The sequence below is a fragment of the Phalangium opilio genome, unplaced genomic scaffold (assembly GCF_054372755.1).
Source record: "Phalangium opilio isolate 3A_F unplaced genomic scaffold, DU_Popi_V2 ptg000106l_1, whole genome shotgun sequence".
In the NCBI taxonomy this organism is placed as follows: Eukaryota; Metazoa; Arthropoda; class Arachnida; order Opiliones; family Phalangiidae; genus Phalangium; species Phalangium opilio.
The window spans coordinates 3976597-3988966 of NW_028324208.1; positions in this window are offsets into that span (position 1 = coordinate 3976597).

The window sequence follows — 12370 nt, forward strand, 5'->3', positions numbered from 1 at the left end:
TCGGAGTGGACCGAGAAAACCGTATTCTCTAACCCCAATCCTTATCATCATTCGGATACTTCGAAACTTTTCTCTCAATCCAAATGGACGTCACTTCCTCTTAAGCCACGTGTTGATTTTTCCATCACGTGCGGTACTTTTCCACGCCCACTTCTTTCTTATTGGTCAATTTTATTAGGCGCGCTTTCAAATTGAAAGGATGGACACTTTGGTTTTTCCCAAGGAGTGGAAAATTTTGGAAAACGAGTCTTTGTATTGGGAATACATTCAATACAAAGAAAATTTTCTCTTTCGATTTCTTTTCTTAAGATACAAACAAGTGCTTAGTGTAGTGTGTGATGTGTAAGTTTAGTGTAATGTTAATCCTAGGGAGGGGATGTTCACGAACACTTTCCTTTATTACTCGGCCCCTGTTTGACGAAACCCCAAGTTTTAGTATCTTTTGATGGGGGGCAAATATGACTAAAACACACTCATAGGACATCCCCGTATCCCTAGTAGAACCTCCAAAATTTAGTGTAATGTTAATCCTATGTTTACGATCAATTTGTTTAATTAATCGGCCCCTTTTTGATTTCTCAGACGTTTTTGTCAACTTATTTATTTCCCTGATTTTTCCAGGTTTTCCCTGATTTCCAGGTTTGTATGAACCCTGTAATTTCGAAGACGACCACGGAAAACTATGTACCTCCCTCTTTTTATTAAAAAAAACTAGGCTGTGCGAATAGTGGTTTTTCAAACTGAATCCAATAGTAAATATATTCTAAATCCAAATCGAGTACTTGTTCAAACAAATATTACTCGTTTTTCAAAAAATCTAATTCGAGTACTCCTTTTTCAAAACGAGTGCTCGAAAATTCGATTTCTCGGTTTCATCAGACGAATACTCGTTCGTTTTCTAAATACCTGTAGAAGACTAAAAATATTGTAGTTCCCGCATAGATTGGAATCTTTCCTGTCACTCTGGTTTCCACGCTAAGACTTAGTAGAGAAAAATAAAACACGTCGAACTAAAAAATCGCGTTGAAATTCCTACAAAAAAAACCGCGTTATTTATCAATCGAATTCTCGTTATCCATTCGAATTTAACCCCTAGGAAACGATTACTCGATTTAGGAAACGGTATTCGTATTTATATCGGTTATTAGAATTTCTTTTCGAATAATCGTTTCGTGATTAGAAAACTCGTTTTTCTCCAAATGGCAAATTCGATGATTAGAATTAAATACTATTCGAGTATTTGCACAGCCCTACCCGAAACACGGGAAATCTCTGCTAGAGCAAAGGTTTCGGCTAAAGAGAGAAATGACGCTGTAAAAGGGGTGGGTAGTACTATTTTTCCCTCTTTGAATCCCCCTAAAAAACTGACTCGCAAGAGGGGAAATATAGAAACGAAAAAGGGGACAACCGCTTTTGCCTAGCCGTCGGGAGGAAAGGGAGAACTGAAAAACAGTTAGAGAAAAAATTGAATTGCAAGCTTTCACACCAATGTGGTAGCACATTTTCTCTCTCTTTTCTGGGCGCAGATCAGCTAATCTCAAGGGGCTCGAACCCAGCAGAGTATTTAAATAGTTCTTCCATGATTCCCTATCTGTCTATTATAGATTTATTTATATAATTGCGTAACTAAGCTTGGCTACTGAAAACCTCAATCAATCACAAGTTCTCAAGCTACCTAACAGAAAATATAGTAGACGGCGAAATCTCAGAGATTGAATTCCTACGCGGCGCTATTTATCAACCTAGTTACGTATACATTCAGAGTGTGTAAGTCCGCGAAGATATTCATGATTCTACGATGATTCTTGTATTCTTTCCTCCCGATGGGAGTTTTATTAAAGTACTTTTGTGTTCAGTGATAAATCCAAAACACGGTCATAAAATAGGTCTCTATGTAACCTAGCTTTGTGCGTGCTAACCACAGACGCAAAACTTCACGATTTTCAGGATTTAAAATTAGAGAGGGGCTAATACTAGTTTAAACCAGCATGGCATCAGTATCGGCCCATCTCTATAGATGTTGCAATACCAGTTTAAACCGATACCATTATATCGGTTTAGCTAAATATCGGTATCGGCCCATCTCTATTAAAGATATCCGTGAGGTTTTTTAGCTCAAATGCACGGACCTCTAGGTCTTACCTTCAAATACTTCTGAAATTGCTACAGCCTACTACACGTAATTGAACTATAACCTAGAGGTCCGTGCATTGGAGCTATAAAAATTGCGGATATTTTAAATCCTGAAGTTTTCTCTTGTCAGCTAGCTTTGCGCGTGCTGACAACCGATGTTGTAACAGAGTATATACAGAATAAGCTGTCGTTCGAGATAGGAAGTTGCCTATCCTATAGCTTGAAAACAAATTTCCTCACGCGCATTCTTTATCCATGGTTTTAGCACTAAGAATCGGAAGCATCCATTTTCGGATTGAAGCTACCATTTTCGGTCTCTACATCACTCTTCATCCAAACTTGGACTACATTGTGGAAATCGAAGAGTCGAAGAATTCAATTTTCGGATTAAAGCTAGAATTTTTGGACCGTTATATCACTTACCATCCAAAATTGGACTACTTTGTGCAAATTTGGATAGGGATTGGACTCATTTTTCTAACAGTATAACGTAATTTTAGAATGCAAATTACCATAACAGTTTCCAGATTCAAAACCTTTATGAGTAAAACAAGTAAAAGTCTGCCCGAGATATTAGTTTGAGCCTTTTTAAGTCCCTCTATGACGCTGATCAAACGGAAAACATTTTGTGTTGAGCAAAAAACTAATGGCGCTCTTTTATATTAATAGGTGTACCTGTGGACACTTGCTTCTCTTTTTCTTTGGTCGTTATATTTAAATGTATTATTCTATCTCAGTAAATCCTTGTTCACTCACATGAAAAACAACTTCGTTTATATGTACAGTAAGAAAAACGTGGACGTAGTTGGATTCTTAATACTAAAAAGCAGGTTAGTTACCAAATTACTAAATAGGATTTTGAATACGAAACTTTATGAAGATAATTTCTTCTTCAAATTGAGGTTGGTGAAAGTGTAACGGATCTACTTTTTAGAAGATTCAAACACAAAATAAATAATTTTAAGTTTTATTTTTGTTCATTTTTATCTTTGTCTATTTATCTACTGTCTTCCCAAAGGCCGTAGTCAGGAGTATTTAATGTTCAAAGCTCGAAATGATATCATTTTTTATTGACGAAGCTACTCTTATGCCCTTTTAAAGCAAATGTCCGCTCCAATGGTGCCCCTATCATTCTGGCTAGTCTTCTACAGACATCTTTCCTCATTAAGAGCAGGAACCAATGAGAACCCGTCCACGAGGGAGGAGCTTATACTAGCTTACTTGGCACTTATCTTCACGTCTCAACTATGGGAATATCTAGTAGTGTTTGCTTAAACTAAACCACAGTCGAGACTTGGGGGCTGCGTTCAGCTCACCAACCAAGCTTAACAGCGGATTTTGGAAAAACTTTTCCCGGTGAGCTATGTGGTCATAATGACGCCATAGCTTTGCTGAACGCTTTTCCCCAGTCATCGGTGTGTTAAATATGACGGTAGCGCAATAAAGCGCAAGGTGCCAAGTCTTAACAAAACTTGTATAAAAACATATTTATAGAGATAAATAAGAACAACTTTAATAATTAAAAATAGAAAGACTAGCATATCTCTTCAAATTCTCGCGTGATCAACTGGTTTCACCGCATTTAAATAGGTAGTCCCATCAGAATCAGCAAGAGCTTTTTGTAATAAATTTCACGCCAAGCTGAGAACTACGCGTTTTACGTCAAGCGATCCAAAAAACCGAGTATTTTCTCGGTGGCCTCGCTGGCTCAGCACTGGGCAGCTTGTCGTCAAAATCCAAAAAGAAGACCCCGTTCAGTAGGACACGGCTAACAGCTGTGACTCAGCGGACTCGTCGCTGAGTTCTGCTGAACGCGGCCCTTTTCTAACCCCTAAACCCCGAGCTTTAACCTGGTTACGGCCTTCTTAAATGTTCTCTTTTCCAATATAGCTGTTCCTGAATGCAAGAGTACGAGGTTCGAAATATCGATTAATATTATAAAGATGTTCATTTGTTTCACTTGTACATTTCTATCAATTTGGTACAGCAGTGGGATAACAACTAATTTCTTTCCGAATATTAAATATCCTATTAACGGTATTGAAGACCTGAAAACATTCAAGAATCAAGGAGTTCTGGTTTGGATGGGTGATAGTTTGGGCATCGCTTGCAATTACCATCGAATTAGAAATTATGTAAGTTAATCACGTTGATTAAATGGGGAGAGGAAAAAATAATAATGCTGAATTGGTCTCGTCAATTTAGTCGCCAGATATATTGGTCTTACCGATTTGGTCTCGGGACAGTTCGGTCTCGAGGTTATATGGTCTCGGAACAGTTTGGTCTCTAGATTTTTCGCTCTCGAGACAGATGGTATCTTGATTTTTTTGCGGATACGGATTATATCAGACCAAATGAGAGTAAACCAGTTTGGTCAGGATTAGAGGTGGATTTTCATTAACGAATTATTTGAAAAATTCTACATCGAACGAGAGTAGACCCGGTAAGGTTAGGTAATCTGAAAGGGAAACCATTTATTCTCTCAGGACCTTACTGGTCACGAGAACAAACTGTCCCAGAACCTTTGTGTCCCAAGACCTAATTGTAGCAAGATCAAAGTAGGGGAGCAATGTTCCTTCTCGGACAGCCTGCAACGAGGGGTTCGTCATTCGAAAAAAAAAGGTACGGGATTTTTAGGGATTTTTAAGGATTTTTTTAAATGGATTTGTCAATTTTTTTATAAAAATCCAAAATGCAGTAAGATTTTCAAAAAAACCGTTGTGTTTTAACTTTTTAATGGAATTTCGTATTTTTGTCGGGATTTTTTTTTTCGGGATTTGGAATTTTTTTGGGATTTCGTAATTTTTTTTGGGAATATCGCTGTTTGCTTTGGGATTTCGTATTTTTTTTTAGGATTCTGTATTTTTAACTGTAATTTGTATCGTCTTCCTGGATTTGTGAATTTGAAAATTTTGGATTTTTTGTGGATTTTCACAAAATTTTTTGATTTCTAAAAAAAATACGAACACACTCCCGGATTTAACATGTTATTTTGGATTTCTAAAAACCTTTCGGTATTTTTTTGATTTTTTTTGGATTTTCGGTGGATTTTTGGATTTTTTACACATTTTATATATTTTGAAACTTTTGAAAGATCTTCGGATTTTTAAAAAAATACAAAATCCTTCTTGTATTTTCACTGGAATTTTGGATTTGTTTTTGGATTTTTCCCCGAGCGTACGGGATTGTTTTGGTAATGACGGACCCCTCGGCCTGCAGCTATACTTTTAACATTAGCTGCACCTGTACTTCAAAAATCAACCGACGGTGTTTTGTTATCTTTCCTACGTATTCGAAATTCTTTTCTTATCTATCAAACCTATATCCCCTTCACAAAGGCGTTGAATTGTTATTAACATAATTAAATCAACCACCTTATGTACTATGCTATTCGGGGTCAATGAAAAGTAGCCGCATCACGGCATTCAAACTAGAATAATAGTTATTGCGTAATTTAATACATAACTGTGTTGTTTATAACAATGTAATGTACGTTACTGTGTACGTCTATCGATGATATTAATTAGTTTTAATCATATTCATTTAATTATTCAAGAATTAGTGGTTAATAAGATCCTTCTAAATTATTTGTTTACACCCTTATCAGTGTAATAAGGAATTTCTGACGGGAAATTCAAAATCGTACTTAATCTAATCGGTTCAGTTCCGAGTTTTATTTTTATTAGTAGTTGAAGTTTCCAGGGGGAAATTTGAAAAGGCTTAACCTATGCGAATCGTATTCAGATGGATGTAACATGCAGAATAAAAAATGGATAAATATCAGATATCCTATTATCTGTAGATAAAATTAAATCAAACACTCCAATATAGGTTCACATCGGTAATGTTCGAGGGGTGCCATATCTATTTCATTATTCTAATATTTACCATTCACACGCTATTATCTTTAACCAGTTTGGGGGGTATTTATGAGGAGTCACCCACACGCACTTCTTCCTTTGATTGATATTATCCAATGAGCAGCCTGCTCTAGTTCGCTCCTGGCCCATTCGACCGAAACCCATTCAACCGAAATGTAGCCGATTTTGGCGGTAAATTATTGCAGTATTTTGGTCCAAAAAGCCTCTATAGTTAACTTCTTATAAAAATGTTTTAGCCAATTAATGTTTTTATATTTTGTACGTAAATATATGAAAAAGGTCATATTGCAATTATAACTTTTTGGGTACTTATTAAGGTTACCCCCATTTCACCCATTTTAAGACAGCCAATTCCCATTTACCCAAACCTCATTCAACCCAATTCCCAGTTCTTTTATTCCAATTAACCATATATTGCATACACAGAAAGACTCAAATAGAGTAGAATTTGATAATTTTATTTATTTTTTTTTTCATTCCATAAGGGATACACTTACTTGAAGTGTATAACCGCTCCAAAGAGGAAGAGACGCCCTCATAACCAATCCAAACCTAACATAACAGTAATGTTTTGAGCAGTCAATGATGCTAAACATCAATATTTTGGAAAAGGCATAACATTGTTAAATTATTTATAAAATATTATTTACCTAACTTAACCAAACCTAACCTAACATAACAGTAATGTTTTGGAAAAGGCATATTATTGGAGAAGTCAATGAAGCTAAACATCAATATTTTGGAAATATATTATAAAATATTACTGACCTAACTTAACCAAACCATAACAGTAATGATTTGGAAAAGGCATATTATTTGAGAAGTCAATGAAGCTAAACATCAATATTTTGGAAAAGGCGTAACACTGTTAAATGATTTAAAAAATATTACTAACCTAACATAACCCAACCTAACCTAAAAAACCAAAATAAAATATCCCAGCTATAACATCCAATTTGTAAATCACCCTAACAATGCTATATTTCCTTAATACTGCTGAATTGTAAATTCGCCTTCTTAATTCAGCACCTGCAAGGAAATTAAATTCGATTATTATCGATTATTCAGAATTATACTAATAATTCGATTTTAGTAAACTCACCTTCCTGATGGAGATTCAAACGAAGATTTTCTGCGTGATGATCCGACGCTTTACCACTAGACCACGGTGGGACGCAGACCACTTCTAAATCAAATAAACTAATATACTAGCTTGGACATTTCGGTTGTAGGGAATTCGTTCCAATGGGATTCGATTGAATGGGAAAATATTCCCTTTTAATAGAAAACCGCCATTGGGCTAGATTTTAAAATACTGGCTACAAATTTTCGGACGAATGGGATTCGTTCCAATGGTATTCGGTTGAATGGGTAGACTCCCTCTAGTTCTAGTTATAGTTAACGGTAGAATCGTTATCAGTTTCAAATGTTCGAGGAGTATGTAAAGCGATTGATTTGGGTGTAGGAGATCATTTTCATAAGACGCGAGCTATCGACAAGTCATCCATTAAGGAGATTAGAGTTATATCTCGCTAAATCGGAAATTTTTACCCAATTTAAAATGTTTCATTGTGATAAATGTGACAAAAAGTTTCCCGCTAAAAGGAATCTACTGCAACACATCCGATCACTTCATGAGAAAATAAGATTCGCGTGTGTCGAATGTTCGGCATCATTTACCCGGAAAACCAACTTAAATAATCATATTGAAAAAGTGCACGGTCCATCTCCTGCAACCTCTGACACCCCGCAAGGTGTCGCTCAACCTAGCCACATCACCCCTGCCGAATCGGACCCCAACACCAGCAGCAATTCACCATCGGCCTCTAACCAGTCTAGGAAACGTCGCCATTCGCTTGACGATTCAACTACACCCGTTAACGGTCCATCACCGTCGCCAGAACCTCGAGATGGTTGGGAGGAGGTTGAAGCACTGAACAGTGCTGTCTTCGCTTCCCGTGTGATCCCGAGTGGGGTGGAAACTGACCTCGCAAGATAAATTATCAGTCACACGGAAACTATTGTAACCCTCCGTAGAATAATTTAACTAAAGGAGAAAGCTCCCGAGGGCCATAAAAAGAATAAAGATAACTTACTTTTTAGTCAAAACAGAAGAAACAAGTCTTCTTAAATTTTATTAATCGAAAAGGGTTTAACCCGACTATACCGTAACTTGACAGTAAAGTAACAAACAAAAAACTGCTCGTTCCGAGAGCTGACTAACGACTGACTAAGAAATTTTCTCAGAATCACAAAAGGAGGAGGAACATGTAGCATGGAGGCTTATACACCCTGCCAGACCATAGGAGTAGAAACTCCCAGGAATCTGGCAGCCATGCTACATCCCCCCCTCTTTAGGAACTATCTTTTAACAACAGAATATGGAAAGAAAAAAAAGGAAAAGGTTACCCCGAGGAACCTTGAATATTTTAGCACGGGTAAAAACATTATCACAATTTTTTTTGTTTTTTTTTCTTCAATCTTGGGTTTCTGCTGATTGGTTTTTTTTGTGACCTTCGCGCAATTTGGCGGGCTTTTCTTCGTTCGACAGCCTCCTTACTCCTCTTCCCTGGGCAGTCGGATCCCACATGGTGACCTACTTTCTTACATCTCCAGCAAACTACGGTTGACAATATCATTGGATGTTTTGCTGTAGGAATTTTGGATGGAATGAGTTCTTTAGGGATGTGGACTCTAGGGATCCAACCCATGGATCCAAATCTTTCCCAGTTCGCCTGGTCCCATTCTTCATCTGCTAGTGGCCTCCATTGTTGGGAAGGAGTAAGTGGGAGGGGAGTAGGACTAGCGTTCAGTTTTAAAGGTTCTTTTCTTAGGGAAGTAGAATGTTGAAGACCGGAGGCCCTAACTTTGGGGTAGACAGTTACAATTTCATTCCTACCATGTTGATGCGGAGGCGACTTTAAATACGGGGTAAGGGAATAGGGATCAAAAATCCCTTCCTGCAGAGGAACAGGGTTCACAATTTCTAAGTGCGTGTTTTAATCGACTGAGGGAGAGGTACGAAGATTCTCTCCGGCAGGATTAATTAAATTTTTAATTTCTTTTCTTGGGACATCTATAATCCACGAGTCTTTGAAAGGGCAGTCCTTAGCGGTGTGCCCTTCTGTATAGCATATTGAACAAGCAACTTTAGAATTCGAATAACGATTAGGCATATAACAATCATTGGCTCTATGTCCAATCTCGTTGCAGTTTAGGCACTTCTCAATTGTATGTTCACCCTCTGGACAATATTGTTCCAATATTTGAATTGACAATTCGGTCTTGCTCTTAGGTTTCTTTGAGCTATATTCTGATTGTTTCATTTCCCTTGGGAGTTCAAATTTCCAATTTGGAGTAAGGATACTTGAAGCCATCTGAAAGTAGACAATATTAATAGCGTCTCTTAGAGGCTTGGTAAATAAAGTACCATGGGAAAAAGGAGATTGGCTCTCGGGAGAAACAGAATTATTCCCTTTTTACGTTCGTGACGTTATTATTGTTAAGGTAAACTTGAACCTCATAAGGTGACCTTAACCTTTTATTATCAAGAGGTCCATAGTAGATATCAACTTCATTACCTCCGGGCTGAACCGTCGCCCTCTTACATACCTCTCGTCGCCATCCCAATTTAAAAGGTTCTAAATAAATGTCGGGTAATGTAGCCCTGTTTAGACGAGGAGTTCTCATTGATTCCGACAACGTGGTCGATGAACTGTCAGACACACGCTGTGATTGGGATTTCGATTGAGGTATCTGTTCAGGGGTAGATATTTCCTCCGAAGGAGTTGAAATCGGTTCAGGAGGTACGATTTCTTCCGAAAAACCAGAAGACGGAGAATGGTGTAACGCCGGGTTCCGATATGGATTTGTCAGAAGACATTGATTTGTCAGAAGACATTGATTTGTCCTCCGGCGTTAGAATTTCTTCTGTAAAACTGGAAGTTGGTGTATGTAGCTTAGTTTCCACGACTGATTCATGATCAGACGGGGAAGCCTCCCCTGCCGCAGAAGGCGGACTATCGTTAGAGGGATGATCGAGCTGAAAAGCCCTCATATCATGATAGGTAAAAAGGAGGAGAGGAGGGTCTTCAAAAAGGGCCATGCCCGGTTCACTATCAGAATCGGTAGGTTGATGTGAATCATCTCGAACTGCAAGAGGGATCGGTTGATCCGCTGCTTGATCTTCTAGAGTAGTTGATGTCGAGGTTTGAAGGACATCTGGGATAGCAGGAATGATCGGTTGATCGACTTCCTGGCCGTCCTGGGGTGACGGTGAGGTAGGAGATGATAATGATTCAGATGACGTGGTTGAGGAAGCCTCCGTAAGAGGGTGGGCCGCGGTACCACCGTTCGTTGAGGGACTAGACTCATGATCATCTGCAACGTTCGATTGAGAAGTGGGGACATTTTCGGCATTGTCGAAGACAGCTACATTGGTTCAATAAAGTTTTAAGTGCTCTAGGTTGACTTTCCCTACATTTTGTCCTGAGTTAGCGTCTTCTAACTCGTAGACTACGGGAGAATGTTTAACTATTATTTTAAAGGGACCTGCCCATTTAGGACTAAGCTTTTTCATAAGCTGACCAGTCGTACTTGATAAAGGATGCGTTTCCATCCATACTAATGTTCCTACCTCAAACTCAAGAGGGTCATGGAGGAGGTCATAGTATTTTTTCTGGTGTGCTTTAGCTAACTTAGACAATTCATTACTGAACGCTAATTGTTCCTTAATAACCTTTAAAGCCTTACTACGACTGGGGTCATCAGGGTCCTGAATGGGTTCTTCATTGTCTAAATCCCAAGGGAGACGAGGCTCCCGCCCTAAATTCAAAAAGAAGGGGATCTGCCCGTGGTTTCATGGGGTGCGGAATTGATAGCGAATTGAAGAAGGTCAAGGGATTCATCCCATCTATCATGGTGATTCCCTACATAGAATGATATTAACTCGCCTATTACTCTATTTACTCTTTCAGTGGGATTTCCCTTAGGTAGTGCTTTAAACCGAACACAGTTAACTGATTTGTGATCAGAAAAGATCAAATATGTTTGCTTGACTTCAGCTATCAGATAAACAGTTGACAACCGTTTTCTGTTCAGATCAGATGCATTTTACAGATACACATTCGGATCAAATCATATCTGAGATAAAAACCAGATTGTAGACATTTGAAACAGATATCTGTGGCATCGGTCGTAGTTTCGGATTAATACCTTTTAAGAATTTATACGTTTCAAATGTATTTATAACGCATATACTTAAAAAAATCCAGGCAAATTGGATATTTGTTGTAGGTTGGATGTCGAGGGAAGCAGTTCAGTTTATTTTCCCAAACAATTGACTTGGTACTAGTAGAGTTGTGAGTCAGTAATTTACCGTCCGTAAACTACCGGTGGTAATTTACCAAATTTTCGTAATTACCTCTCCGTGTGACGTAGTCCAGGAGAGGTTCTGTAACGGCCGTGTCTGTGTGTCTGTCTGTCTGTTGTTACACCCACGTGACCGCGTTCGCAGTTTGCGTATCGGAGCAAACGTGTTCGCCATTTCCGAACTGCTTTCACAGTCACGGAAATGGCTCCTCTACTTGAGTTCTCACACCACCATCTTCTGGTCTTTGTCCATCCCACTCGGACACCAGTCTGTTCTTACTGGCTTCTAATCACCACCATTTTCTGTTCTTTGTCAATCCCACATCGACACCAGTGTGCACTTACACTGGCTTCTAACACCACCATCCACTGGTCTTCCGTCTATTCCACATAGACACCAATCTGTATCATTGGCTTCTACTCCATTATCATCGTTTGGTTTTAGGATATACGCGGCGATCAGCTAGGGTTACGAGAAACGTCTAGCCTCCCTAAGGTGGGATCGCCACCAAAGGTTTTCGCAATTGCGCTTTTTCCTTACTATTATAATGGAAACGAATCGTATATATACCCCAAATTTGAAAAAAGCGGGCAAGAGATGTACCCTTCACTTTAAACGTCAATATTAGCAAAGTTTGAGAAGATAATAGGTTAAACTTTATTTTAAACGATTTAACTATTATTAATGTTAATTATTGAAGATTAAAATAATTAAAAATAATTATATTTATTTAAATATTAAAGATAAACCTCTCGTGCAAAGAGAGAGATTATCATTGCCTCCTATATCTCCCAAGGCCCGTGCATGCGATATATTTCCTTCATTGCCTCCTATATCTATCAAGGCCCGTGCATTGTGATATATTTCATTCATTGCCTCCTATATCTATCAAGGCCCGTGCATTGTGATATATTTCATTCATTGCCTCCTATATCTATCAAGGCCCTGCATTGTGATATATTTCATTCATTGCCTCCTATATCTA